This window comes from Hipposideros armiger, unplaced genomic scaffold (assembly GCF_001890085.2).
Source record: "Hipposideros armiger isolate ML-2016 unplaced genomic scaffold, ASM189008v1 scaffold_103, whole genome shotgun sequence".
NCBI lineage: Eukaryota > Metazoa > Chordata > Mammalia > Chiroptera > Hipposideridae > Hipposideros > Hipposideros armiger.
Genome location: NW_017731453.1, coordinates 2291865 through 2319176, shown reverse-complemented (window position 1 = coordinate 2319176; position 27312 = coordinate 2291865). Strand labels below are relative to the sequence as shown.

At 36.9% G+C, this 27312-nt stretch overlaps 1 pseudogene; it reads right to left on the bottom strand.

Annotated features, from left to right (window-relative positions):
- The window catches only part of LOC109384833 (hsc70-interacting protein pseudogene), a 77123-nt pseudogene extending 55107 nt beyond the window's left edge, over positions 1–22016 (bottom strand).
- Positions 22017–27312: the final 5296 nt, after the last annotated feature.

Below are 27312 nucleotides of genomic sequence, written 5' to 3'. Positions count from 1 at the left end.
TGTATTTCACAATAAAAAATAAACTTTTTTTTAAAAAAAGGACCTGTCTTTGAGAAAAACTGAACAAGGTGCTGATTTACAGCCTCATCTGAATTGAACGTCATACCACGCAAGGAGTTCTGAAGAGAGTGAAACAAGTGGAGGTCTGATGCTGCAAAGTCACGCGAGTATGGTGGGTGTGGCAACACATCCCATCTAAGCTCCAATCAATTTTGATGGGTGATCAAATTTGTGTGTGGTCTCACGTTGTCACAATGGAACACACAGTTAACGAGCTCTGGACATTTCTGGATAATGGATTCGTTCAAACTGTCCAACTGCCGATATTACACATTCGAATTGATTCTTTGGTTCCTTGGTAGAAGCTCAAAAACACGACACCTTTAAAATCCCACCACACTGAGAACATAACCTTCTTCTGATGAATGTCTGCTTTCGATGTTGTTTGAGGTGAATCATCAGGTCAGGCACAAGACGGTTTGTGCACCACATTGTTGTAAACAATTCACTTCTCATTACCAGTTATCAGTGGCTTCAAAGAAAGATCATTTTCCTCATGTTTAATGAGCATATTGCAGATCTTTATACGCTCGGTCAAATGAACTTAAACTTTGAGTTCATGCGGAACCCAAATATGGACCTTGCTTTCAAATCCCAGCTTCTTCAGGTGGTCATGAATGCTTGAGATGGATAGTCAATGTTTCTATAATCTCTCATGTCATGTAATGTGGGTTTGACTCGATCAATGACTTTATTTTGTCGTCATCAACCTTGGTGGGCCTCCCTGACCGAGGAGCGTAGTTGAGATCAAAATCACCAGCACGGAATTTCGCGAACCATTGTTGGCGCTGATGTTCTTGTAGAGCATTGTCACCATAAACTTTATGCCACTTTTCACAAGCTTGACATGTGTTCTTCCCTTTATGGAAGTAAAACAGTAAAATATGGTGAAAATGAACAGTTTGGTCTTCCATCTTCAACTTGCTGTAAAATCTTCAAAACACAACCAAATCGCTTAATTATTTTTTTAGAATGAAGCTAGAACTGTCAGCTGTCAAACGACATATAAATAACATAGATGTGCATGACTGTGGTACTTCCAAAAATGAACTAGTGCCATCTAATGCAAACATGCGTCATGACTTTTCCAACAACCCAGACAACCCAATATATACATGTAGGTATGCACATACATGCATATACCTATACACATACATTTATATTTCATTAAAATTTCATAGCCTATTCTTTTTGCCCTAACATTACATAAGGAGTACTTTCCAGGTCATTGGGAATTCTTTCTAAAAAATATTGTGATGACTATGAAAAAGACCATAATGCAGATATCACAGGTTCTTCAACCATTCTCTTGTTGAATATCTCAGTAACTTCCAAATTTGCTATAGTGAATAATGTAGTAAAGATTTTGCTAGACTGCTTATTCTTTAGCACAGGTTCTTAGATATTGAATTATCTGATAAAATTCTATAACTAATTGGAGGTTTTTCACACATATGACCAATTTGTTTTTGCCAAATTGTTGAGGATGCTTTGTGAGGTTTCTAACTGGTCTCAGCTTTGTCATTCTGATCGCAAAATGAGGAAGTAACGTTATTTGCTTGCGTTTTCAGTATGCTTCCACTTAGGTCAACCCAGGCTCCTGTGGGCTAAAGAGACAGGTTTCAGCTATAGGCATGGTCAAATGCATGATTTTTTCAGCAATAGCTTTAATATTTTAGATTGATGATTATTTTCTGTAACAGTTATGCACAAAGCATTAAGAATCATTGTATTCCAAAGGGTGCTGCCCAAATCAAGGATATCTTTTTTTTTAAGATTTTTTTATTGGGGAATTGGGGGAGGGGAACAGCATTGGGGAATCGGGGAAGGGGAACAGACAAGTTGCTGTCCTTTTGTTCTTCAGTCTAGTTGTGGAGGATGTCGCTACACTGGCCCATGTTGGTATTATGATCATTGCGCTCTTCCTGGGTGAGACAGTCGCTCACTGGCCATTGGATGGCTGCTCACGGGGGCTCACGGCAGCTCATGCCGGCTGCAGGCCACACACAGCAACTCAGGGCAGCCCAGCTCCAGGTTGACCTGCTGTTCACCATCTTAGCTATAGAGGGCGCAGCATCACTGGCCCTCATGTGTGATCCGAACCGGGGCCCTGGTGCTCAGAGCTGGCGTCCCAAGCCAATTCCTAATCAATGTGCCACTTGGCCGGCCCCCAAATCAAGCATATCTTAAAGGCATGAATTCATATGGAAAGTATCGTACTTTTCTCCCTTCTTCCTAATGAATCATAATTTAGCTCTTCTTGTTCAAACACAGAAGACTGGTCAAAGTATTAAATTTAGGTTGGAGCTTGACATACCCAAATTTTACTAAATGACTGAGCTAATTATACCTTGTTCGAAAACTGATTTTATCAAGACATGAGTAGGAGTCTTCTTTCTACCACACTTTGAATCTCCTTATATTCATAAGATCTTCCAGAGGCCTAATTGAATCTAGAATTTCTGCTTCTTTACTATGTGAATTGCTCCAAACTTTCTTCCTCTAGAACCAGACATTTCATGTGATCTTACTTGCTATATAGACTTAACTGCAACCATTAATTTGTCTTGCCTAAGGGTCTTTCCAACTAAAAAAGTAAAAAAGAAAAGTAATATGTATTCAACATGCACCTGACAATCTCTCACATACTACCTCATCCCTAAGACTCCCCTGGTCTGTCAGAATGGCCACCATCAATAAATGCAGAAACAAGTGTTGGTGAGGATGTGGTGAAAAGGGAACAGTCGTGCACTGTTGGTGGGATTGCAAATTGGTGCAGCCACTATGGAAAGCAGTATGGACGTACCCCCAAAAATTGAAAATTGAACTACCTTATGACCCAGCAATTCCACTCCTGGGTATCTATCCAAAAAAAATCCAAAACACTAATTCAAAACAATATATGTGCCCCTATGTTTGTTGCACCATTATTCATAATAGCCAAGATATGGCAATAACCAAATGTCCATAATAGACAATTGTATAAAAAAATTGTGGTTTATTTATACAATGGAGTAATACTCGGCCGTAAAAAAGAATGAAATCTTACCATTTGCAAAAAATTGGATGCTAAGTGAAATAAGTCAGACTGAAAAAGACAAATATATGATCTCACTTATATGCGGAATCTGAAGAACAGAATAAATGAGCAAACAAAACAGCAACAGACTCAGAGATACAGGAAAAAAAATTGATGGTTGCTACATGGGAGTGGGGGGGGATGGAGGAGAAGGTAAAGCGATTAGAAAGTACAAATTAGTAGTCACAATATAGTCACAGGGATAGCAAACACAGTATGGGGAATATAATCAATAGTGTTATAAAGACTATGTAAGGTGCCAGATGGGCACTGGACTTATCAGGGGATCACTTCATAGACTGTAGATGCCTGACCACTGTGCTATAAACATGAAGCTAAAGGAGAATGTTACTGAATGTCAACTATGTACAACTTATTATATACAACTACATATATATATATATATATATATATATGTTTGTCAGAAAAGTCATGACGTATTTTTCTATGTTTTTCGTTGCAAAAATGTATCATGAGTTTTCTGACAACTATATATGTATACCGTTACGGAATGTAAAGTACAGCATAGCAAATAGAGTCAATGGTAGTGTCACAGCTATATACCATGTCAGAGGGGTAGTAGACTGGGGGAGGGGTGATCGCTTTACGAGGGGTGTAAATGTCTAACTATTATGTTGCTTTGTATGCCTGAAACTATTTTTTTAAAAAAAAGACTCCCCTGGAAAGTAAAGGGGTATGAGCACTTTTATCAGAGGAGGAAAATGAGGGTTTGAGATTTGGAACTAGCCTCTCCAAAGACACTCAGATAAGCAGCAGAATGTGTCTGGCTCCCCGAGCTGTTTTGGATGCACTACTCTAAGATGTCTTTAAGTTCCTAACAGTAGTTTTTCTTCTCTACTCTGAAGTCTCGTTCCTTTGGGGGTCTCTGAAGCAGGAATAGAGTGATTACAGTCACACCATGCATTTCTCCATTGTCTGCGGCTGACGCTCCAAGTCAGCCTTTCCAACCTGGAGTTCCCTTCATCTGACTATCTTGTCTTGTCATGCCTCAGTGAAACTTTAAAACTGATAAGTAGGGCTGGCTGACTGGCTCAGTTGGTTAAGAGCATAAGCTCTGAACAAAAGGGTCACCGGTTTGATTCCCACATGGGCCAGTAGGCTGTGCCCAAGCTGAGCTGCTGCTGAGCTGCCAACAGGTGGCAGGATGGCTCAGCTGGTGAGAGCACGGGCTCCTAACAACAAGGTTGCCAGATCTAATCCCACATGGGATGGTGGGCTACACCCACCCGCAACTAAGATTGAACACAGCACCTTGAGCTGAGCAGCTGTGAGCTGCCAAAGGGTGGTTGGATGGCGACTGGACTTGGAGCTGAGCTTGCACCTTCCACAATTAAGATTGAAGGACAACAACTTGGCTTGGAGCTGATGGGTCCTGGAAAAACACAATGTTCCCCTTTCCCAATTCCCCAACACTGCCCCCCTTCCCCAATTCCCCAATAAAATCTTTAAAAACAAACAAACAATAAGAAGCCTGACAAAGTGGTCATAGCACAGCACTGAGATAGAGAATAGGGTGGGATTCCTATCATTTATCTTGCATATTTTTCCCAGAACTAGTATTGTTAAGAAAGTGGAGAAAAAGGGGGAAAAAATTAAACCTTTTTTTTTTCCACATATGAATTCAGCTCATGGACAGAGAACACGTGTCTCAATCTGTATGTCTCAGGGAACACAAGGAATCCTAATTCCAGATATTGTGCACTCGATGCATATTATAAAAATTGTTCCTGTTCTTTGACGAATATGAACTCACATTAGGATAGACATAAGCATTCATACTATGCCAAGAAGAAAATTACTTCTAAACATGATAATATTGCAGAATTACCATCTTAGAGACAGTAGAATTTCCACTATCATTGGAGATCTGGAACACATGTATCATATAATTTCATTCTTTCCTTCCTCTGTCTCCTTTTTTTGCTTCCTCCACATTTCTTTGTTCTGCATATAGTAAGCACCTACCATGTACAGTGACCACCTACATGGCAAATATATAGCCAGCAGGCCCTGTGCCAGGTGTTGAGAACAGGGAAGGGCCTATATGACAATACATTTACCATGTCAAAGTTTCATGAGAACAATAACAACTAATTTCAGTTTAGTACTTGAAAGGTTATAATTAACAAAGGTATTTAATGATGAAAACCATAAGTGGAAGGGGTTATTACGCTCACTGTACTGATGAAGAAACTAAAGATCAGAGAAGTTCAATGAGTTGCCCTAAGTGACACAGCAAATAAGACGTGGGGTCAGATTATAATGCTAGTTGTCCGATTTCAATGTCTGTAGTGAATTATGTGCCAACCATGACCTTTTATTTCCCTTCCTGCCATAATGTGCTTTGATTTTACTTATTCAGGTAATTTAACAGACATCAGAGTTTAGGCACAGAACATTAGATTTCGAAAACCAACAACCCTTAAGGAAAGATTATATTAGTGTTTTTAATCATGATACATAAACAAATTAAATGACTTATTAGACACAAATAAGTGAAATAAAGAATAACAAGTCGAATAAAGTAATTTAATTCAATTGAACAAACATTTATTATCTCCTATGGGCAAAACACCATTGGGAATGTAAAGATTAAAAAGGCATGGACCCTCGTGTCCTGGTGCTTGGAGCCTAATTGGGGAGTCAGAGATATATAAATTATTCCAGTAATAAAGCCAATGATTGTAAATGCTGTAATAGAGGTTGAGAAAACATGCTGTGAGATTTGCAAAAATAGAGATATTTGGTCTCCACAGGGATAATTGAGTTACACTCTTTGAAGGGCATTGGATTTAATACAGATTTTAAAGAAAATAAATATTGCTTGAATAAAATGGGGGAAGGCATTAAGGGAAGGGTGAATAGTTTGAGCAAAGGTTGAGCACAGTGGTTTTAAAACTGTTTTTGTCCAATGCCACCACTCTGTGGATAGTTAAAGATGGCAGAATGACCTAACATCTTTGTCTCATTTCCCATTGATGACCACATTAAAATGATGATGGACATTTAACCACATTAGTAGGCAAGAAACATGAACAAATTAATTGCAGATGGAAAGCATCAAGAGGAGAAACTGAAGCACAGAAACCCATGCACGTAAAGATCTCACCCAATAGAACCACAGAGCTCATAGCTCTCATATCAATGATCAAGAGTTGGAAGACGAGGGGATTAATAGTAAACATGCCAATTGATCAATTCCACCTTCTCTTACTTTTTCCTTAAAATATGATATTCACAGCAGCCAAGCACCTACCCACTGAGCAAAAAAGTGAGGGCTCTCTCTAAATAAATTAAGTGGCCCCAGAGCAAACTTCTCTTTGCTCTGGTAGTAATGCATCTCCTGGTGTAATAACCTGGTATTCATCAAGCCTTGCCTAAGTGCAGAAAGAAAGAAGCACAGGTTTGAAAACAGTGAAGTTAAAGTCTGCATAAGAGAGTTAGTCTCCTAACATTACCCACCTATGTGGCACCCAGAATACCTATAGCCAAGTGTACAATCCACAGGCGACTTAACAACTCTGTGTGACCTAGGCATGCCACTAAATCTCCCAAAATCTTATTTTTCTGATCTTGAAACTAGAAGGAGAATTGATAACCTGCTTATTTATTAAAGTAAAGTGATTAAATTCAGTGTGACAAATATTTCTTGAGAATGTATTATGTGCCATTATGACACAGAGGAATGGGGGTGAGGGCATGAGGATGCATAGATTCTGAGTCCCTGAACATTACAACTTTGATATAATATTTCCAGGAAGTGATGTTGCACAGAATAAAATACAAAATATGCTTGTTTGCTCTCAGAGAAGCACTACAGGGTCAGCAAGAATGAGCACTTTACAAAAGGCGGCAAGAAGGGAACCAAGAAAAAAGTGGTTGATCCATTTTCTAAGAAAGATCGGTAGGATGCGAAAGCACCAACTATGGTCAACATGAGAAATACCGGGAAAACACTAGTCATGAAAACTCAGGGACCCAAAATCGCACCTGACAGTCTCAAGGGTCGTGTTTTTTAAGTGAACCTAGCTGATCTGTAGAATGATCAAGTTGTATTTAGAAATTCAAGTTAATTCCTGAGGATGCTCAGGGCAAAAATTGCTTGACTTAATTTTCATGGCATGAATATTACACATGACAAACTGTACTCCATGGACAAAAAAATGGCAGACCATGAGTGAAACCCATGTTGATGTCAAGACTATTGATGGTTATTTGCTTCATCCATTCTGTGTTGGTTTTACCAAAACACAACAATCAGATTCTTATGCTCAGCATCAACAGGTCTGCCAAATCCAGAAGACGATGGAACTCATGACCTGAGAGGTGCCGACAAATGACTTGAAAGACGTGGTCAATAAATTGATTCCAGGTAGCACTGGAAAAGGATAAAAAAGGCTGGCCAATCTATTTATCTGCTTCATTATGTCTTTTCTTTGTTAGAAAAGTCAACATGCTGAAGAAGCCCAAGTTTGAACTGGGAAAATTCATGGAGCTTCATGGTGAAGGAAGCGGTTCTGGAAAAGAGACGCAATGAGGCAGGTGCTAAAGTTGAAAGAGCTGGTTGGTATGAGCCCCCAGTTCAAAAATCTGTTTAAAATTCAGACTTTTCACGGTGACAAAACCCATTGGTGATGTTTTTAAAAAAATACAAAATATAAATAATTAAGAAATATTTTAAACTGACAATTTTCATAACAGTCCAGAGGTGACTGTATCTAAACAAGGATAGAAGTTTGGTCTTTATGCTTAGCATAGAATTTAATGGAGAAGGGAAGATGACACGTGGTATGAAAAAAAAATCAGAGATAGAAATACACTAAGTAAATTTGGAAATTAGTCTGAATGGAACAGAAGCTTCAGAACTTATAAAAAAAAAGATTGGGAGTCACTTTTAAAAGGTAAATTAGGGAAGGTGAGCCCATTATTTATTGAATTGAGACCTAAACACGAATATTTTGCCCAGAGTAACTAGAAGATTGATTGCAGCAGAGTATGGTTTCACATGATGAGGACCCTGTTAATAAGTAGGTTTGAGCAGCCTGTGAGGATCGGATGGTCAATTCATATCAATAATCTAGTCTCGTGGTTGAGCACATTCTCCTACACCATAGCTTGTACCCATTTGTACTAAAATTAAGAATCCTTTTTAGAATGCTAATAATAGTTACCATCTATCGAGTGTGTTAACAAACTTGGACCTCAAAAGAGTTTTCTCCCCATCCACTGCTGTAACAGAGACCCTGCGAAATGACTCCTAGTATGTGTACCATTGAGCCACCGTCTCACCAGGCACTATCTTCTCGTTCATTCTCTCAAACTAAGAATTCCATACATCTTGCCTGTCTGAGTTTGCAGGACCTTTACTGATAGAGCGTTTCAAAGCTCATGGCTCTTTGACTTGATGCTATGAATTAGTTTCTAGGTCTCTAATCCGGCTTCACCGAGGGTATTGTAGTGCTTTCTTCTTCTTTGTCTCACAATCAGAAGTTGTGGCCAGCTCCGCATCTGCCCCAGGCCCAGTTTCTACTCTTAGCCCAGGTAAAGCCCTGGTTCCTCCCTTTATACAAGAAGGTCATTCCGACACCAACTATACTTTCTCACTTGATGGTACACCCTCTACTAGGAGCTTTATGCAAGCTATTGGTATTCACCTTCACAAAAGTTATGTGACATGGATAATATCGCTTCTATTTTCCAAATGAGGAAATTAAGGTTCACAGAGATGAGTTAACTGTTTGCCCAGTCATAGAATGAGGAAGAAACAGGATGCCAAATGAGGTCTGCCATAATCCAAAGCTGGACTCTTTCCAATTCACCACACGGCCTTTACCATTCAGGTTTTCTTAACCATGCAAGCTTCTCAGATTTTAAAGCTACTGATCATGTCATTTTGTCCTCAGTCACTTCAACTACCTATCATGAGATAGGATTTCCAGTAGGCTCCCTATGTATTATAGCTACTCTCTTCTGGCCATGATCCACTGTCATTAGGGTGCCACTGCATCTTCCATTTTGAGACTTAAACCTCTAGTGTAATTTGATTTAACAGTGTAGCTTAGCTTCGGAGTTATTGAACATTTTTAATCTTTTCTTTGTTTCCCTTTTCTCCTGCCAAACTTGAATGATTCTGTTTACTATGCATACCAGTTTCTTACTCCAGATCAGTTTCAATGGTTCTGTTTACTCCAGACCATATGCAGACCAGGCCCCATAACCCTGTTTCTTCAAGGAAACCTCCAGGACACTGACTTGAAAGAAGTTTTTACATCTGCACAAGATCCACTCCTATCCCTGAAACACACCCGCCTCTGCGAAGCGCCTTTTTCCAGGAATTGCCTGACCAACTTCTCCTTTCCTTTCTTCTGCCTCTCCTTATCTGCCTATAAAATCTCTTGGTCATGGGGGGAGGGGGGTGGCCTTTGGACAGGAATCCACCATTCTCCCAGAATGCCAGCATTTTGAATAAACCTGCTTTTCTTCCCACCAACCTCATCTCTCCAGTTTAGGATTTCATGCGGCAAGAAGCCAGATCTTAAGCACGATAACGCTGTGACCATATAAATGAATATATATATATATAGTTATAGATATAGATATAGTTATAGATATAGATATAGTTATAGATATAGATATAGTTATTGGCTCTATATAGCATGAGTTCCATGAAACACAATACATATTGACGTTGACAAAATAGATATCAAATAAATAACAAAATAAAAAGCAATTGAACTCGGTAACACCAGTGTGGCTTATCTAAGGTACAGAATGGTAATTTGGGTCTATGAGTAAATAGAGAATATTCTAATGTAAGCATTCACTCCCTTTAACGTTCCCTTGCTTGTTGGGCTTGGGAATCAATGCGAAGGGGAACAAACAAATAACATATATGGAGCTACACAGCATTAAAGACAAAATGTGCTATCAACAAAGACTGCATAATTTAAAGCGGGTGAAGGAGACAATTTCATTTAAAAGTTAATAATTTGCTACTAACTACAAAGGGAAGAAGCTGTTCCTTTGTTGTTCCACCCTCAGTACAAATCTATCTAAAATTGCAAGTCCTTAAATAAAATTAAATACAAAGGAGTTCACAAACATCTTTGGATTTCAAATCGAAAAGATAGCTCAGAATGTGTATAATGATTTTTGTCCAGAAAGTTCATCCTGTAATTTTTATTTTTTATTTGAATTGAAAAGAAAAAGCCAGGCTACTGAGGGCCAACCATTGGGGTGAAGTCTCTTTGGAAAATTTTCCATAACTCATAGCACCCAGCAAAGCCTGTTTCAGAAGGTCAAGACAAGAGACCAACGAAAATAAGGCAGATTGAATACATATTTCCGAATACCCCTTACATACAAAGGGGAAAGAAAAGAAAGACAAATGGATGGAAAAAGAAGTCAAACTATCTAACCAACCACGGCCTAAAAGCTAGACTTCCTCTTGCTTGTAAAACAACAAAAAGGGTTTGTGCTTTATTTTACTTGATGATAATATTTTATGAGAGAAATATAAATCAAAACAATCTGATGATGTAGTTAAGACGAAGAAAATAGCATTGCAGCTCATCTTGTTTATTACAAACAACATGAAACAAGGTTTCTCTCTGAAGAAGGCATTTTATGAGGAACACAGTTATTTAAAAGTACACTTGATAGTGAAGGCTGGCTATATCAAGCATTGTTTGAAGAGCAGAACACCAGATTCAAATCTAATTTAAAACCACTGAACTCGGTTTGATATTATTAAAGGTTACAAAATGTGATTTATAAATATTTCATATGATTCATGTCCTTGGGTTAGTGGTAGATTTGTTTATTTTTACTACTTTTTTACAATATACCGTATTGTTTCTGAAATTGTATTTCCCTATGAATAAAATAAATTTTCATAATATCGCATGAAATTTCATCAAAGGAAAATATGCCTTTCCTAAATGTATTAAATATTGCTCCCCAAAAGTACAGTTTACCAATTAATGCTATGGTGGGTTCCTGTTTTTCATTATTTACTTTTTAACATTTAACATTCAGCAGAATATTTCTCTTCATAAAACAATATAAACTTTTCTCCTCTAAACACAGACTGAACTCGAATATATTATCAATGACAGATATGAAACCTGTTAATATAAATTTATTCTGAATGAGAACAACTAAAAATGAATGTTTAGAGTAATAAATGAAAGCACTTAATTTTTGTATCACCATTGCTTTAACTGAGAGTCAACCTTATTGGAATGCAATTCATTTATTACTCATTGGAATCTTTGCACTAAAAGTGAGGAAACTTACTAATTTACAGAGTAACCATGCAAAAGTAACAATTTTTCTGTGCTTAGCTTTCTCACCTGTAATATACAGAAAATCTTTACTATGTGAATGTTCATGACCCTTAGGGCTCTAAAATTCCCTTCAATCTTGGGTAGAAATATTAACTCAGAATTTCCCCAGATATTGGTAAATAAAACAAGGCCCCTTCAGTCATTTTTAAAAATACATCTACAATTATTTATTATCATCTAATATATTTATGTATCAATTGAGATGTTATCAAGGAAGAGAAAATATTTATATAATCAACCACAAAACAAAGGAGCACTTGAATTAATGATATTGATAAAGAGCCACAAGAAGGTATAATGCAGATATATCATGCCAAGAAGGATGATGAGGCGAAGATTCTGCGGAAGTAGTTGTACTTCATGCTAAGTCTTCAAAAACAAAAAGCTTCAATATGAGGTACCAATTCCCAGTTAAAGGCAATGGCGACCTTTAATATTATGCATCAATTTGACAGGGCTAAGGGATACCAGACAGCTGGTAAAACATTCCTCTAGGTGTGTCTGTGAGAGTGTTTCGGAGATTAGCATTTTGAATGAGCAGATTGAGTAAAAAAAGATTGCCAACATCAGTATGGGTAGGCATCATCCAATATCCTTGATGGTCTCAATAGAACAAAAAGGCAAAGAAAGAGGAATTTGCTCTCTCTGCTTGAACTGCCCTCAGACATCAGTGCTCTGGGTTCTCAGGCTTTCTGACTTGGACTGGGACTGGTTCTCCATCTCTGTCTCTCCTGGTTCTCAGGCCTTCAGGATTGGACTGGGTCCATATCACCGACTTTTCTGGGCCTCCAGATTTTAGAGAACAGAAGAATGGACAACTCTGCCTCCACGAGAGCATGAGCTATATCCTCATAATAAATCTTCTACATACAAGGTCTGACAATTAAGTTGGGGAACTTGTTGCAATGATGTTGCTAACCTTTTTGATATCAGAGGAATTATTCATTATGAATTTGTACCAACTGGACAAACAGTTAACTAACTTTACTATTTGGAAGTGCTGAAATGAATGGATAAAAAAGTTAGATGACCTGAACTTTTCGCCAACAATTTAGGGCTTTTGCATCACGACCATGCACCAGCTCACAAGGCGCTGTCTGTGAGGGAGTTTTTAGCCAGTAAACAAATAACTGTATTGGAACCCCCTCCCTACTCACCTGATCTGGCCCCCAGTGACTTCTTTCTTTACCCAAAGATAAAGGAAATATGGAAAGGAAGACATTTTGATGACATATAAAACATCAAGAGTAACACAATGACAGCTCTGATGGCCATTCCAGAAAACGAGCTCCAAACTTGCTTTGAAGGGTGGACTAGGCACTGGCATCAGTGCATAGCTTCCCAAAGGGAGTGCTTTGAAAGTGACCGTAGTGATATTCAGAAATGAGTTATGGAGCACTTTTTCTAGGATGAGTTTGCGAACTTAATTATCCGACCTCATATCTATATACATAGATATAGATATATAGATATACATATAGAGGCATATCTATATATACACATCTATGATTATATCTATATCTATATCTATAGAGATATTTATGTATGTTTATATGTATCTATATCTATATATTTATATCTATCTATATCCTATTGGGTTTGTTTTTCTAGAGAAACCTAATTACTACATCAATGGCATGGAAAGAACATGACTGATGTCATGGATATTTGAAAAAATGAAAGAATGCATTGGGGTGAAAGACTAAAAAAAAATGATTGCGAAAAAGAGGAATCAAAGCTGTATCTTCATTGGAAAACCTGTGGGATTTGGAAGCTGGTAGTAGTAGCCTTAATGAATATGAGAATCAAGAAGAGAAGTAAGTTTACATGGACAGGGCAAAAAATGAAATTTCGTTGTATGCATGATACAAGAAAGTTCTGCCATGATTTACAGGAAGAGCTGTCTCATCGGCAATAAGAAATGAGACACAAAGAGACATGTGGAAAGAAGGAATAGGTTATAGCTTTGGAATCTACACCATAAAAAATATTAACTGAGGGCATAGGAATAAATGATATTCATAGGGATGAGATGGCAAAAGAAAATATTGGAGCCTTTAAGCCATAATTAGGGGGTATATCTTGGAGTTATGCAACACCTATCCTATCAGATATATATATATATATATATATATATATATATATATATATATATATATATATACCAGGGGTGCCAAAAAATGTATACAAGTGGACACTGTGGTCAGCGTTGCTCAAGCAGTAGTTCCCCATAATCAGAAGTGTCTGGATGCTGATGGGAACCACTTTGAATGTCTCTTCTAATTGCAGAAGTCAAACATGACTTGTACTCATCTTTTGTTTTTGGCATATATTGAGTATTAAAATTTTAATAGTGTTTTCCTTTCTTAAAATGTGTATACATTTTTGGCACCCTCTGTATATACTTCAAATTCTGTATATATTCTCCTTCCTGACTGAGGGTAGATTAGCCACATGTTGGTTCTTTTGACAAACTCGTTAACCCAAGTAAGTATATAGCAAATTAGATCTGAATATGTATGTGAAAAAACGACTTTGATCTTTTCACCTTCTCTGCAATGTTCTGAGGTAGAAATATAAAGCCTCAATAACAAGGATATGATCAATTAATTTATACCTTTAATATTCATTAACTCAAATCCTATCTGTGCTTGGCCAGGCCCTGAGGAAAACCAGCTAAGCCATGGTTGTTGTCATCAAGGAACTTATCTTCTAAGGAAAAGCAGAGGGACCTCTCAGCAGGACTAAAACCAGATTATTTTCTTCTAACTACTTTACAATTGGGATGTTGGAAAACTCATGACGTATTTTGTCTGTTTTTCAAAGGTCATTTGTTTATATAAAGAACAAAGATCAATCAATGATATATTGCCCGTTTTGTTTGATAACCTTTTGCCATCTTTCAGTGAGCTTCATAATTCCTCGTTCATAGAAGGACCTGTCTTTATTTGCGAAAAACTGAACAAGGTGCTGATTTACAGCCTCATCTGAATTGAACGTTATATCATGCAAGGAGTTTTGAAGAAAGCGACACAAGTGGAAGTCTGACAGCGCAAGGTCAGGCGAGTATGGTGGGTGTGACAACACATCCCATCCAAGCTCCAATAATTTTTCACAGGTGATCAAACTTGTGTGTGGTCTCGCGTTATCACGATGGAACACAACTCCTTTACAATTAACAAGCTCTGGATGTTTTTGGATGATGGATTCCTTCAAACTGTCCAATTGTCAACAGTACACATTGGAATTGATTGTTTGGTTCCTTGGTAGGAGCTTGAAAAACATGACAGCTTTAAAATCCCACCACACTGAGAGCATAACTTTCCTCTGATGAATGTCTGCTTTCCATGTAATTTGAGGCAAATCATTGGGACCAAAACCGTTTGCACACCACATTGTTGTAAACAATCCACTTCTCATCACCATTTATCAGTCGCTTCAAAAAAGGATCATTTTCCTCACGTTTAATGAGGATATCGCAGATGTTTATACGTGCCATCAAATGAGCTTCTTTGAGTTCATTTGGAACCCAAATATCCAACTTGCTTACGTATCCCAGCTTCTTCAAGTGGTCACAAACGCTTGAATGATAGATATTCAATGTTTCTGCAATCTCTTGTGTCGTGTAACGTGGGTTTGACTTGATCAATGCCTTTATTTTCTCATCATCAACCTTGGTAGGCCTCCCTGACCGAGGAGTATCATTGAGATCAAAATCACCAGCACGGAATTTCGTGAACCATCGTTGGCACTGACGTTCTTGTAGAGCATTGTCACTGTAAACTTTATGCAACTTTTCACAAGGTTGATGCGCGTTCTTCCCTTTAGGGAAGTAAAACAGTAAAGTATTGCCAAAATACACAGTGTGGTCTTCCATCTTCAACTCATTGTAAAATCTCTGAAACTCAACCAAATCGCTCAATTTTTATTCGAATGAAGCTAGAACTGTGAGCTGTCAAATGACATAGCAATAACATAGATGCGAATGACTCTAGTACTTTCAAAAATGAACTAGTGCTATCTGTTGCAAACATGCGTCATGACTTTTCTGACCACCCAATAGATATTTGCCAGTCATAATTCCTGCATGTTCAAGGTGGGGGAAAAGTGAAAACTTGTACCAGGGATCATGTCTCCAGGTATTTTGAATATAACTAGGCATGATTATAATGGAAATCTTCAGTGGAAAAGGGTCATGAAGACTAAATCTCGTTCTGTTGATCTTTGCATTTGAAATTTGGGGAAAAGGTGGAAGAGTGTATTTTAATTTGTCTCTACATTACCAAAATAAACTACAATTTCAATCACAAACATTAGCCATCCCATGATAATTCTCACAGTTTTCTAAATAGGGTCAATAAGATAGAAAATGTATTCACAGACTTCATACTGCATTGTTATTAGAAATAAAGCAAAAGTAGCTTAAAAAGTATTATCTTGGTTGAAACAGCAAGAAATAATTAAACATTGGAGATTTTAGCAAAAGAATAAGGTGGGTACATTAAAATATCCCCAGGAAATTATGTTGCTTTCAAAGAATACCAAAATATTAAATCCACCACAATATCTAGAAGATAAATTATCTTTATTCATTTTAAATGAAGACATGGACTATACTGTTGTCTGCACAAGAATGTAAAGAACTTGATGACGTTTCTCCAGCCCCCAAAGCAAACAAGGCAAATCATTTTCTGCAATTGTTCTCATTTTGTCAATAAAACATAGATTTTTTTCCTTAAAAATACATTTAAATTTCCTTATTAAATTCCACACTGGGACTTGAACTGTATGAATAAAAAACTGTTACTTTATATTCAAATCTACCCAATTATAAGACTGTGCAATCTTGCTATAAACCTTGCCCCCTGTCTTCAAGATAAATGTTTATTTAAAGATTATAGGAAAGAATTAAACAAAAAAATGATTCATGCAAGTTGCCCTTCACTTTTATGGTTGTCTAAGAACAGTTGTAAAATAAGCCATCTTCAGTTGATCCCAATACCCCATAATTATTTAAACTTCCTCCTGTGTTTTGATGCCTATGTGTCAAAAATTTTGCAAAGAAAAGGTAGAATATGGAGAATTTGACTTCACTATTTGAAGTTTCTACATTATGTTGATTTTATTGCTTATTCACTTTTAATCAACTGATAATTGCTAAGTGCTATGAACTGAATGTTTGTATCACCCTACCCCAAATTCACATGTTGAAGCCTAATCCTCAGTGTGTTGATTTTAGAGGGAGAATCTTTGGGAATTGATTAGGTCGTGAGGGATATGCCCTCATGAATGAAGTTAGTGTCCTACTAAAAGAGAACTCAGAAAGCTCCCTTACACCTTCCACTATGTGAAGACCCATAAAAAAGATGGGACCTATATACTAGGCAGCAGACCCTCACCAAACATCAAATCCTGCACCTTGATCTGATTTCCTAGCCTACAGAACTGTGAAAAATAAATTCCTGTAGTTTATAAGATAACCAGTCTATGATGTTTTTGTTATAGCAGCCCATAGGGATTAAGAGAGAAAGGGGTGCTTTTTCTCTTAGAAATGGACTTCCCTTAGTGATGTTATTGTTGTGTTATATGATATGTTTCGATGAGAATTAAGCCTGTTTTCCTTCACAAACTTACTAGACATTTCCTAACCATAAAAATTTCTTTACCTACCTAATATAAATGACCCAGTTACACTTGATTCTTTGTGTATGTGGGTGGAGTATGGAGGAGTCCAATAAAATGCTAGTAATAACCTTTCATAGGCTCCAATGAAAGATATATCTCCTTCAATGTCTACCATCCGTCATTATCTAATATGCTCTTGGGCATGATTAACCCATTTTTTTGCTCCCTGATAAACAAATGCAGAAAGCCAGCACAACTCCCACTGCAAAGATTTACACAAAGGTTGGATAGATGATACATAGATAGATAGATAGATAGATAGATAGATAGATAGATAGATAGATAGATAGATGATAGATAGATAGATAATAAGTTACTTTAGAAAATATGGACATTTTGACTATATTATAAAATCTTCCTATCAATGAGCATGGTATATGTCTCCATTTATTTGTGCCTTTTTAAATTTCTCTCTTCAATGTCTTATAATTTTCTGAATACTAATCTATTGCTTCCTTGGTTAAATTTATTCCTAAGTATTTTGGTTTTTTGATGCAATTGTAAATTGGATTATTTTCATAATTTCTTTTTCTGATAGTTCATTATTGAAGTACAAAAATGCAATTGATTTCTGAATATTAATTTTGTATCCTGCTACATTACTAAATTCATTGATTATTTCTAACAGTTTTTTGATGGAATCATTGGGGTTCTCTACATATAGTATCATGTCATTTGCAAATAATGACAGTTTAACTTCTTCCTTTTCCATTTGGATGTCTTTTATTTCTTTTCCTTGTCTGATTACTGTAGATAGGACTTACAGTCTATGTTAAATAAAAGTAGTGAAATTGGGCGTTGTTAGACATGGCCAGAGGAATGAGTCATGGGAGACCAAAATTGGTCTATTAGAATTTATCTGGCATGTTTGAGCAGTGGGAGGTCAGGTTAGAAAAAACCATAACCCCTCAGAGTAAGAGGGGCGTGGAGTTTTTATAGGGGGAGGTGAACAGGCTGTTCCTCTTCAATGCATCACAAGCAAGCAGGGAGCAGGACAAGATGGCTTCTAAGATAAGATGGTTTCTATTCAGCTCATTGCTGGCAATTTCTCCAGGCCTAAGGCGGTTTCTGCTCCTTGCCTAACAGCCTCAAGTTTTATATTTTCTAACCAGGATGCAAATGTCTTCAGTCTGTAGTGAAATTTTCTATTGAGTTCTGCTTTGTCCTTTGGGTGGGAGGAAAGTGCAGCTAAGCTGGCTATGGCAACCTTTGCATATGTTGTATAGATTTAAGTTGGAGCCAGGAGTGGATGCCATTCAGATGCAAAACCTCTCCCCAAGTCCCAGGGCCAGCACTGGGCGGAAGTAAACAGAAACATTGAAACTTGTATGCAAAGTAAATGCACAGCAAGCAGAATCATTAATAGACAAAGAAAGGAAAGAAAGCTTTCAAAAAGTCCCAAGCTAAATTACACTTGTTAAATCAAATTATGCCAGAGATCCAAATCTTAAAATAGAAGATTCAGTGCCCCGTCTTAACAGGCATCTTTGTTTTGCTCCTATCTTAAGAAGAATACTTCTAGCTTTTCCCCATTGAGTATGATATTAGCTGTGTGTTTGTCATACATGGCCTTTATAATGTTGACATATGTTCGCTCTATTCTCACTTTGCTGCGGGTTTTTATCATACATGGATGCTGCATTTTGCTAAATGCCTTTTCTGCATCTATTCATAGAGCCATATGATTTTTATGTTTTCATTTTGTTTATGTGGTATATTACATTAATTGATTTGTGGGTAGTTAACCAATCTTGCATACCAGGAATGAATCTCACTTGATTGTGGTATTTGATCCTTTTAATGGATGGCTTAATTCGATTTGCTGATATGTTGATGGATTTTTGCCTTTATATTCATTAGGGATACACCCTATAGTTTTTCTGTTTGTTTCTTTTGGTAATGTCTGTCTAGTTTTGCAATCAGGGTAATGGCGTCCTCATAAACTGAGCTTGGGGGCCTTCCCTCCATTCCTCCTGTTGGATTTTTTGGAATAGTTTGAGAATAATAGGTGATAGATAATTCTTTATTGAATGTTTGGTAAAATTCACCTGGGAAGCCACCTGGTCCATAACTTTTGCTTGTTGGGAGTTTGTTGATTACTTATTCAATTTTATTGGTATTAGCAGCTCTGTTCAGATTTTCTGTTTCTTCTTGATTCAGCCTTGGAAGACTGTATGCTTCTAGGAATTTATCCATTTCTTCCAAATTGTCCAATTTGTTGGCGCATAGTTGGTCATAGTACTTTCTTGAAATTTTTTTGTATTTGTGTTGTTGGTTGTCACTTCTTTTGAATTTCTGACTTTATTTGGGTTCTCTCTGTCTCTCTGTCTCTCTCTCTCTCTCTCTCTCTCTCTCTCTCTATATATATATATATATATATATATATATATATATATATATATATATATATCTATATATATCTTTGATAAGTCTGGTTAAAGGTTTGTAAATTTTGTTTAACTTCAAAAAACAAGCACTGGGTTTCATTGATCTTTATACTGTTTTTTTAGACTCTTTCATTTATTTCTGCTCTGATCTTTATTATTTCCTTCCTTCTACTTACTTTGGGCTTTGTTTACTCTTCTTTTTTCCAGGTCCTTTAGGTGTAAAGTTAGACTGCTTATTTAAGATTTTTCTTATTTCTCTAGGTAGGCCTCCATTGATATAAATTTCCATCTTAGGACTGTTTTCACTGTGTACCTTTTATTTGGGGTCATTGTGGTTTCACTTTCATTTGCATCAAGATATATTTTGATTTCTTCCTTGATCTCATTGCTGACCCATTCATTATTCAGGAGCCTGATATTTAGTCCCCATGTGTTTGTGTGTTTTCAGTATTTTCCTTCCTAATTATTCCACTATCAAGTTTCTTTGACTAAGCTTTGATTTCTTCACTGCAGTCTCCATTTGAATTAATGACTGAAACAAGGTAAGCAAATGTCTAACAAATGCAATGTCATCATTGTCTGTGTTAAAGTTGTGTATTTCTTCTGTAGTCATGATTTTTGGCTTCTTGTTGTTCCAATGCAGTCCTGCTTTGGCACTTTCTTCTTTTACTTTCATCAGAAGTCAGTTCAAATAATTGGTACTTTCCGCCAGTAGGATGGTGTCATCTGCATGGCTTCAGTTTTTGATATTTCTTCCACCAATTTTCATTTCTCCTTCTTCTGAGCCTAGCCCATTTTTTCATATATGTTCTACATACAGATTAAACAAATAAGGAGATAAAATGCACCCTTGTCTGACACCTTTGCCTATAGGGGACCATTCTGTCTCTCCATATTCTGTCCCGACAGTGGCCTCCTGTCCACAATACAGGTTACGCATCAGGAAGATCAATTGCTGAGTCCCATGCAGTTCTTTCAGAGCAACCCATAGCTTTTCATGATTTACGCAGTCAAAGGCTTTACTGTAGTCTATAAAACAGACTGATTTTCTTCTTAAATTCTTTGGAGCACTCCAGTGTCCAACAGATGTTTGAAATTAGATAATTAGATCTGGAGTGCCTCTTCCTTTTCTGAATCCAGCTTGAACAAGTCTTGCTCATACAAGGTAGACATCTTTGTTGCCTCACCTTGGCATCACTTTCCTTGTGTGGGGCATTAGAGCAGTGAGTCTATAGTTACTGCACTCATTGGCATGCCCTCTCCTGGGATTGGATGTATATGGAATATTTCCAGTCTATAGGCCACTGTTTTGTTTTCCATATTGTTGACATATCCTTGTTAGGATTTTGACAGATTCAGTCTCTGGCTTGAAACAACCCTATTAGCATCCCATCTACCCCTGGTTATTTATTTCTTCCCAATACTTTCAGGGTAACTTTCACTTCACTTTCTAGAATTATAGGTTCTTCCTCATGGAAATCTTCTTCAAAGGTGTCTGTCATCTTTTTATCTCTTCTGTATAGGTTTTCAGTGTACTGATTCCACCTTCCCTTTATTTTTTCCTGGTCAGATCATGTGCTTCCTTGTTGCTAGTTCAGGATTACTAGTCTAGGTTTCAAACACCCTTTTATTTTTTGAATCTTCTGGTAGAGACCTCTTGTTTTTCCTCCCTCGTCATTCTCTTCTATTTCCTTACAGTGACTATTAGACTCGTCCTCTTGACCCCTATGTGATAGTCATGGAAAAACTATGTTCAGGATTCTAACCCTGCTGTTGTCACCTTTACCTTTTGCCTCTCTCCTGTGTTTAATAGTTTTCAGTGTGACTCCTGTTATCCGTGTCGATTTTTATTTACCACTGCCATTGTCTTTTCACATTCTTCCCTAACAGTACTACTAGTTTCAGCCCACAGTTCTTCTGTTCTTGGTCAATTAAGTTTAACAGTGCAAATCTGTTTTTATGTGGATTTAAAATCTATCAGCAGTGTTATTGACATTATATTGTGGCACTATGAATCTTTTAGTCCTCATTTTCATCTTTCCTCCGTTTGATACAAAGAGTTCATGGTTAGTGCCACAATCTGCTCCTAGTCTTGTTTTGCCAGAGAGAATACAACTTCACCATCCCATGCTTCCTCTCACATAGTCTATTTGATTTCTATATTGGTCATCCAGTGATGTCCATGTAAACAAGTGTTCGTTCGGTTGTTTGAAGCATGTGCTTGCAATGGATGAGTTGTTGACTTTGCAGAAATCCATGATCCCTTGCTCCATTTCTTACCCATACTCCAAATTTTCCCATAACACTTGATTGTGCTTTATTTCCTACTTTTGTGTTCCAGTCACCTATAGTTATCAGCATGGCTTGTTTTGTTGCACAATCAATTTCTCTTTGGATACTTGCATAAAAGTTTTCAATTTTGTCTTCTCCAGCCATTATAGTTGGACATAGACTTGAATGATGGTTACGTTAATAGGTTTTCCTACAATTTTGACTGGTATTATTTATCAGACCTTGCATTATAGCCTCTAACTGCCTGTTCTATGTCTTGCTTCAGTATTAAAGCCTGCTTCTTTACTTGCTTTCCAATTTCCAGTTTAACTTGGGTCACAGTTCTTATACTCCATGTCCGTATCGTAGATGTTGTGAAGCATTGTACTTTCTTTTCGCCTTTGTGCACATCAGCCAATACATGTCTTCCCAGCTTTGGTCTAGTTATATTAGTTGGTTTTCCTACTTCCCAGAAGTTCTCTGCTCTTCCCAGTAACAGTTTAAGCACTGTTTATCCTGGGAATCTCATCTTTCAGCACTATCTCATGTTTCATTTTGAACTGTCTCATCATAGGATTTTCAAGAAAACAAAAGAAGAATAAGAAAAGAAAATGCAGCAGTGGTTTACCATTGCTTCCTTCTGCTCAGTATGTGGATCCAAATCACATGTGCTCAGACTCATGGTGTCACAATCAGCAAATGCCTACAAAGTGTAAGTGACCCTGTGGGTGTCCAGATGTATAATATTTTAAATGAATTTGATTTAGGTGTACACTATGCTCATTAATTATTGGGATTTATGTCTTTAATTGATTTAGAAAACTCTAAACTTTTATGTATAATACTTATCTGCCAGCATCTCTATGTTTTTGTATTTTTGTTTCAGTAAGACATGTATCAGACATTCCATCATTTGTATTGCTTAACCTGTACCATATTTTAATTTCTTTGTCTCTGTTTGCTGAATTCTGCAATTTCTTCCAAATTATCTTTCCCAAAGCTAATTCTCCCTTCTTATCTGTCTATACTGTTATCCCATCTGATCTTGGAGTCATTTTTATTTCTCCACATATATATTGCTTTTTGCCTACAATTTCTATTGCATCCCTTTTCAAACACTTATAGTTATTTTTAATAGTATCTCATCCTTTTATTTCCTAAAATATTTTCTGCAGTTATTTTATACTCTCTATCACATAATTTTAATATATAATTCCCTTGAAATTTAAATATGGTGTTAGTATTCCTGTCCTCATTCACTATGTACTATTTTCTCGTGTATTAAGCAATCTTGATTAAATTAAATAAATCAGAAGTGCATTTTCCTATATGGGGATTTGTGTTTTGTTTTGTTTTAATTTGGAGCCTACAGATGTTACTAATCTGGGACCACATTAGCCTCTCAGAAGTTGCCAGTGTATTGTAGAACACTTAGGCTCAATTCTGACATCTTCACACTCGTCCAAGGTGTAGCTTCCCCTTGGGTTGCTGATGCCAGCATTTTTACTCAAGGCAACTTTCCCTTTTTTTTTTTAAACTTTCTTGCTGCTCAACTCTACACATTCTGAGCTCAGTTCATATATTTTGGTGGGAAAGAGACCTAGGAGAACATCCTTACCTACGAAATACAATGTATCCTAAAGGCAGTTTTACATAGAATCAGTTGTTTCGTAGCGGCAGAGATCTTCAGAGAACATTTTCTACTGTACTAGAAGTGAAAGCTACTGATTATATATAATTTACATTGATGTATATAACAGTTGGTCTTATATTATTTTTATATTTTTCAGTTTCTTTTTATGTGTATATTTTCCTCCCTCCATAGTTTTTGAGCTTACTTTGAAAAGAAAACATGTAGTTGACTTCAATCGTATTCCCATGGTATCCATAATATGCTAGGTTCTCAGTAAATATCTGTTTAATATATACAAAAACCTTCCATGTTTTTAATTCTTACAAACAGAATATATAGTGAAAATGAAGAATGCAAATTATCTGGTAGATGCTCTGGAAAGTAAAAGATAAAAATCCCCAGACATAAACTTTTATATCTATTTTCAAAAATGCAAAGTTAATATTCCCCATTTTGAAATTCTCAGGCTCTAGTGTTTTATGCCTTTTTCCCCCACACTTTTACTTCTTTGCCTTTTCACCAGGTTCCCAGACAGCAAGAAGATCAAAAGCATCAATACTATATTATGACATACCCTGAAAAATAAAACAGGTAAAGAAAAACGTGAAATCCTAACTTCTTTTAAATGTGAAATTTAAAAGATGATGCTTAGTGAAACAGTATAACATTTATTAATAATGCCATTATATATAATGAGGCCTTAATGGGGATAAAAACATCCCTCATGATAATGATTTGGTGATATAAAAAAATTAAAATTATAAGAATGAAAGTTCTGAAATAAAAGTGGTTAATTGGGGCCGGCCGAGTGGCGCGATGGTTAAGAACTCACTTGGGATGCCAGAGGGCCCCGGTTCGGATCCCACATATGAGGGCCAGTGACACTGCCCTCTACAGCTAAGATGCTGAACAACAGCTCAACCTGGAGCTGGGCTGCTGTGAGTTGCTGGCGATGGCATAGGCTGCAGTCCCTGTGGCAGTGGGTTGCCATGGGCTACCGTATGTAGCCAGCAGCCAGCGTGAGCGGCCAGCAGCCGCAGTGAGCGGCCGTCCAGAAGCCGGCGACTGATCTGCCTCGCCCAGGAAGAGCGCAATGATGGTGCCAACTTGGGCCAGTGAAGCAACGTCCTCCACAACTAGAATGAAGAACAAAACGACAGCAACTTGTCTGTTCCCCTTCCCCTAATTCCCCAGCACTGTTCCCATCCCCCCAATTACCCAATAAAAAAAAGTGGTTAATTAAAAGATCACAGAACAATACATAGTCAATGCTTAATTATCTGAAGACCAGTAATTCAGATTGTGTGCTCCCTCTTTCTCTATGGCTGCTTTTGGCTACCTCGAAGACTCATTGTGATCTTCAGTAATGGGTGGAAAGACAAAAAGAGTAGAAAGTTTACTCTATTCATTCAGAGAAATTTGAACCATTCTGATAAATGATGGAGGGAGAGGAATTTGAACCATTAGTTTCACAAAAGGTTTAGACATCATGTATGTTTGTTCTCTTTGTTCAATTACCTAACTCCCATTAATAATAAAAAATTAGTAGCATGCAGAGTACTTACACTTGTGCTGATCCACATATGTCATATCTGAGCATAATAGATATAACATATGTAGATGGAGCAGAGAAGGACTGCTGGCCAGGTAATTCCCACATTATTCACCTCTCCTGGCCAAAGCCCTAAAATAAATCTTTATTTTCAAGCTGTAAATTAAAATATTGCCTAAATGGTTCTGAACTGTCAACAGGCCCTGTCCAAAGAATAAAAAAAAAGACTGACAGTAATATAAAGGATATAACTCTTGGGTGCTGCACAAAATCTTTGTCCCATTAGCCTTCCATAGCAACTGCAACTAGTAAAATATTTCAACGAGGAAAGCCCTCACCCATTAGGATATGAATACCATTGACCCAGACAAAGCAAGTGATCTGTTAGAGTAGTTAGATGTCATGTTGGAAAGCAAAAGGTGGAGGATAACTAAGGCTTTTATGGAAGCAGATATAGTGAACACGAAGATCTTAAACCTATGAGAATAAAGATGTACTTATTTCAGTAGGGCACATTTTCAAAGATATACTCCCATTTTAGGTTTTCATAGGTCTATCAGTGTACTGTAAAGAATAACTCCTAATATGACGTACAGCACCAGGCACAAGCCCAATGAGTACAGTGATTAAAATTCTTAAGCACTCAATTATTAATATTTAGAATACCTACAGAATTCATTTACATACTAAGTTTTTTTTAAGTACAATATTTATTTTTATCTCTTGTAACAGATGAGAAAAGCTGCTGGTATGTTCTTCCTACTACCACTTAAATTCTGTTGATGCTTTGATTTGAGCATAGTCCTGAATATATCATGACTGAGGCAAAGCAAATAACAATGTACTCAAGCTGATGAGACGTGGTACGATATATATATTTGAATAGCATCGGTTTAGACATTAAGTTAGATGGATTGGTATTGAATCCTGGGTCTGTCTCTTACTATCTCTGTAACTTCTTACATCATATTTACTCTATGAGTATACGTTTCTTTAATTGAGGAAGGGGTAATAATAGTATTTACATCACAGAGTTCATATGAGGATTAAATAAAATAATTTATGTAAAGCAGTTTTTACAGTATCTGACATATAGTTCAATAAGCTTATATATATATATATATATGTATATCAAAATTGTATTTAATTGAATTTTTCATTATCTTCAATATATTAAACCCCAATCACCAGGAACTGTATAGAGATTATTTTTAATCTTTATTTATTATGTTCATTTCATAGAAGAGAAACCTCAGGCCCAGATATTTTAAATAACTTACCTGAAGACACACAGCAATAAGTGAAGGAACCTAGTATTGAATACAAGTCTGTTTTAACCCAAAGGCCATACTTTTTCGACTGTACATATTGCCTATTAAATTAATATTTATTGGAATTATGGTTAAGATCCCAGTGGGGTAAGAGGGAATACACTTCAGAATTTGTTAACTGGTCCTCCAACATAAAATAGCAGTATATTCAAGATGACAAGATTAGGCCACCTGCAGGACCAACTGTCATGATAGGTCAAAGTCCCATATTCTTGTGCTCCACGATTGTCAACATAATTGTATGATTCTATAGTTTGTTCCTTGTAAATCACACACCAAAAAAAAAAAATCAAAGGGCCTGTTTGCTATAATTTTTAAAAAGAGCATACTTGTTCAATCCTAATTGAGGTGCACTTATAAGAATATGATCAAAATGGTTTTGGGGTTAAGGCATGTTAATGTGTCACATTGATTGAATCCCCATTCTGAAATAAGTTCAACAAGAACACTGTAAAGCATACTGAAAACCAATATGAAAGAAACTGGTGCTAGAAACAACGGACGTAGCTGAGAACATATGTTGAAACTCACATAACAGTGGAAGAATATTTAGTTGCTGAAGAATCATGGCCGTCTGAGCCTGCAAAACCCTTTTTATTAGCCGCCATAGCAGTATCCAGAAAGGTAATTAGGGATTTGAGCAGCATCGCACAGGGTAATAGAGGGGGCTAGGAAGAACTGCGGCATGGCACAATAGCATGTGCTAGTCAGAGGAAGGCTGTGGATTCTGTTTGAAAAATCAATGAAAGGAAGAAAATGTTATTAGTGCCTGTGATTGTTGGAGAGCTGACTTCAAGGTGATGGGTAAAGTTGAATCAAGTTTCTGTGAACCAAAAAGAGGCTCAAAAATCTTTACTTTCAAAAATATCATTTCAGGTCTACCCTGATTTGCAGATCTACACAATTTCAAAGGGACTCTGAATTGCATACACAGCCAATTTTTAA